The 4774-nt window shown below is 35.2% G+C and overlaps 1 long non-coding RNA gene across 1 annotated transcript; it reads left to right on the top strand.

Annotated features, from left to right (window-relative positions):
* The first annotated feature begins 147 nt into the window (after nucleotides 1-147).
* On the top strand, nucleotides 148-4693 carry LOC128248543 (uncharacterized). The gene is made up of 3 exons (XR_008264717.1): nucleotides 148-369; nucleotides 780-847; nucleotides 1670-4693. It is a non-coding gene; the product is annotated as an uncharacterized LOC128248543 (long non-coding RNA).
* The last annotated feature ends 81 nt before the right edge of the window (nucleotides 4694-4774 follow it).

A 4774-nucleotide genomic window follows, 5' to 3' on the forward strand; every position in this document is an offset into this window, starting at 1 on the left:
GTCAAACATAAAATAATAATAATAATAATAATAATAATAATAATAATAATAATAATAATAATAATAATAATAATAATAATAATAATAATGTTTGTAAAATCCAGATATTTTATGCTATGTATTTCTTTTCTGATGACAGTTCACGATAAATACACACACACACATTATTGCTCAGGTGGAAAAAGAATAGGGCATAGGAAATTCAAATACTAGTTTTTAATATGAGTAACATAGTTATTTATAGTTATTTTGAGTCTCAAAGTTTGAGAACTTCTCAACAATTGTGGTTGATCGGCTTGGTAAGTTAGAACACCTGTCAACTTCTTAATGACGTCACCTGAGTAGTTAAACAAGCAACCAATGCTACAGGTAGGCAGTTTTTCTGCCTTCATCTCTCTCTCTCTCTCTCTCTCCCTTTCTTTCCCCTACTCTGCTATCTTCTTGTGGCCATCGTTGAAAACCTAAGAGTTTTTTTTGTTTAAAAAAAAACTATTTGTTTTCAGTGGCTTTTTTTTTTTAAGAAAAGAAAAGAAAAAAAATTCATCGTACAATTTTAAGAAAGACATTTCTTTTATATTCAGGAATGGAACTTTCATTAAACAATCTAAAACTCGACAAGTAAAAAGATGTGTTGACGAGTATATATAAATATATATTATATATTTATACATACTCTAACGCATGCATCAGTATACACTTTAACAAACTTTTAAAGTTCTTATTTGGTTAAAAAATTACACCTATCTCTTAGCATTGTATGGTATTTTATATTCCTTTAGATTAACCACATCCCGGATTTTCTACTCAATTCTGGCGTTTCTGTTGCCGGCATGCCTTATAACTTGTGGTAAGTATAATATCAATTTTCTTGTATTCGTTTGTCTAAATACGGTTTCGTTTTATATATTATATGTGTGTTATTTCTTCGACTTAAATTTCAAATCATCGTCCTATACCTTTTGTTATGCCGAGGTTATTAACCATGTCACCATTCGTCGCCATATTTCTACCTGTTGATCATCTTATCTTTTTTAATATAACTTTGTCGCTTTTAATTCTTCTCGCGTTATATGGTGTGTACATCATATAATCACAGCACATAAGGTTTCACCTGTCTGTCGCACCCCCTTTGCGTCACTTTCGACTGTAATCGAACCCACAGTTCGATCAGTACTAAACTTTCAATCATTCCTCTTGCTAATGTCACTACAGCTTTAAAACATATCAACGATTCTGTCGTATTTATTATTATTATTTATTAAGTTCTAATTAATTAATTACAATCTCCAAATGCCATCTCACTATTTATTAAAAAGTAATATAAACCAGCGACGAGGGGAAACAAGGTACGCGGACAAGAGAGACGGTGTCGTTTTCAACTTAGGGACTGCAATGAACGAGAGTGATGGCTTATAGCCTCTTGTCCCAACTTCAGTCTCTTGGACTTAAGCGTACCCCTAATTCCTTCGTACCCATTTCCAGCACTGAATTAAGTTGTGGTTTTTATCACTTAATCAACATGGATTTATCATTAGCAGTAATAGTTGTTGAAGTCAGCAGGTTGCAGTTGATATATAAACTATAGCGTTACTGTCACCACTTCAAACCGTTACAGTGTTATGTGACATGTAAATAAAACGTGCCTAACTTTCCTTCTTTCATTTTTCAGGGTCGATAAAATAAGTACCACTCAAGTACTGGGGTCGTTGAGATCCACTTGCCCCCTCCTCCAAGACTTCAAGCCTTATGCCTAAAGTAGAAAGGACTATTAAAATTATTGAGATATATAATACATTATATATAGAGAGGTCAACTTTGCCTTTCATAAACCTAATATTGAAAACCTCATTAAATGTTCAAGTTCATTTTACTACAACCTAATGTTCAGTATGCGATTCAGAAATCGCTAAATCCCTATATGGTCTTCCTCTCGTTCACATAGTAGAGTGGGGTTTTGTCCGGACCCCGTTGAGCACTGGAGCCAATGCAATCAACAAACCACCTCCCCCAATATTCCAAACCTTGTGCCTATAGCAGAAAGAATTAGTATCGTTTTACTTTTAATAACCCTGAAATTAATTTCGATAAACCTGAAAAAGTGAGAAAGCGGGAAACTTCAGGATAAAACGTTTTAGGTTCTCCATTTTTTTATTTTCTAAGTTGATAAAATAGTTTTGCTTTGATAGTTTATATCTCGTCTCTTACTGGTTTCAGCCAGAAGCAGTGGCAATGCTGGAGCACCGCTATTTAATACTCTGCACGGCATTCAAATGGAATTCGAAATCGCATACACACAGCCAGGACTTCCTTTTTAACGTTCGTGATTAAACCGATCTGTTAAGGGCTGTGATTTGACAGAATCGTTAGAGTGCCGGTATTTCTTCCGGCTCTTTACATTCTGAATTCAAAGTTCAAATTCCACCGAGGTCAACTTGGCCAAAATTGGAAATTATTATATTATTATTATTCAAAAAGCGACAACTGGCAGAATTAATGGAGCAACAAGGAAGAAAAAAAAAATGTTTTGCGGTATTTCTTCTAGGCTTTTTATGTTCTCAGTTCAGACCCATAGAGGTCGGCAGTGCCTAAATCAGAAATTATTATTTTAAAGGTGGTGAATAGACAGAGTTATTACAGTATCGGAAAAAATATTCTGCCGTATTTCTTCCGAATCTTTATGTACTGTGTTCAAATCCCACATTGGTCAACTTTACCTATCACCCCTGTAGGGAGGGGGTCGAGAAAATAAAGTACCGGACAAATACTGGGATCGATAGCATCGATGAAAACCATTCTCTCAAAATTACTGGCCTTGTGCTTAAATCAGAAACCTTTAGAGTGGTGGTTTAGCAGAATCGTTAGAGCGTCGAACAAAATGCTATGCTGGCCTTGTGCCTAAATTAGAAACCAATATTTAAAGCATCGTTGTCTCTCCATGACTAGGTCTTTGGATTTGACTGTGTAACCTTTCGAAGGAATGCTGTCTAGTTCTTCATATAAATATAGCTAAACCTTGGGGTTTAAATTTTCTGGGGAGGAGAGAGAAGGAGGGAACAGTTGATTGATACTTATCGATTTATCGTCCTCGAAAGAATGAAAGGTTAAGTCGACGCTGATGCGATTTGAACTCAGAAAGGGATCAGAAAAATAACAATAAGGCCAGCAATATTAGGGGAAGTGGTAAATCGATTACATCGACCCCAGTGTTCATCTGGTACTTTGTTTATCGCCCTCGAAAGAATGAAAGGTGAAGTCAGCCATGGCGGATTTGAACTCGGGCCATAAAGGCGGACGAAATACTACAAACCATTTTGTCCGGTGTGCTAACGATTCCGCCAACTAGTAGTGGTTGTTGTTGTTTGAAATATAGGCACCGAATTGGAAATTTTAACAGGAGAAGGTTTGCCGGTACTTGGTTGGAAGTTTATTGCATCCACCCCGAAAAGATGAAAGCCAATGTCGACCTTGATAGGATTTGAAACCAGAATGCAAGGAGCTGAAACAAATACCGCCGAACGCTTTTTAAAATTATTATTATTATTAATTGACAATTCTGTTAATAAATAATAGATTCTACTTTGATTGGGCAGATTTTATAACCAAAGGTTTTTCAGCCATTATACTCGTTTTTTAAATCATTATTTATTATTTTAGCAATCCTCGTCTGATATATTACTATTCTATCTTTTAAAAGAAATTATTATTATTAGTTATAAGACGTAAAGTTGAGGTAATTTAGCTTCTATTTCTCGAAAGGTGAGCAACCGCATATGGGCTTTGTCGTTCAATAAAACGAGCAAAACTTTTTTTAATATGAAGAAAACATTAAAAAATCAAAGATGACAACCGTTTTGAGAGATTAATATTTTTTTTCTTCGATCATTCACCTCCTGGTATATTTTAAATAATTTTATCCACCCGTCTTATATATTATATATATACACACACGAACGTACGGATGGATAGGTGTGTGTCTTTGGTGGTTCACAAATGGTGTTGAGTTGTAACCCTTAAAGGGCAATCTTTTGGTATTTGTAGACGACGTCATTCGATCACGCAAAATTCTTCCCTGACATAAAGAGGCTAGGCTGATAAATAATTAAAAAAAGGTCGGCGTGGGTGACGTCATCTACTAATGCCGAAGGATTATCCCGTAACCAAGCACTTCGCCAAAGAGTTCGATAGAATGAGTAACAAGCATAATTACCGGCGTCGATTTGTTTTGTTTGACCCTGCAGTGGCGGTGCTCCAGCATTGCCGCAGCCCACACACATACGTGTGTGTGTGTGTATGTATGTGTGTGTTTAGACAAATATTGAAGGATTCTCTCACTTTTGATATTTGAAAACCCGAAACAAATTTCAGACGTGAATCCCCTTATTAATAATGAAACAAAAAAGAAAAAAAAAAGGAAAAACAAGAAAAACCCTTCTTCGTATCCTTTCTGTTTCACACACACACACAGAGTTTTTTTACTTAGTTTTTAACCCTTATCATTTTCAGCTTTTGTCCCACCCCAACTTAAATACATTTTTTTCAAAAACAAAAACAATTTTCTTTTACATAAGAAAAGCTTGTGTGTGTATGTTTTACATTTTGTGTGTGTGTCTGTGTGTCTACATTCATTGTGTGTGTTCTACATTTTATGATAAATCTGCCAACCTTGACTCAAACCTGTATGGGCGAATCGCAAAATGCCACGATTTTTTTTTTTTTTTTTTCTTAGAAAGCTTTAGTCTCTTGTACATAAATACGATAAACGGGTGCATGTGTG

This window comes from Octopus bimaculoides, chromosome 8, assembly GCF_001194135.2.
Source record: "Octopus bimaculoides isolate UCB-OBI-ISO-001 chromosome 8, ASM119413v2, whole genome shotgun sequence".
NCBI classification, from domain to species: Eukaryota; Metazoa; Mollusca; class Cephalopoda; order Octopoda; family Octopodidae; genus Octopus; species Octopus bimaculoides.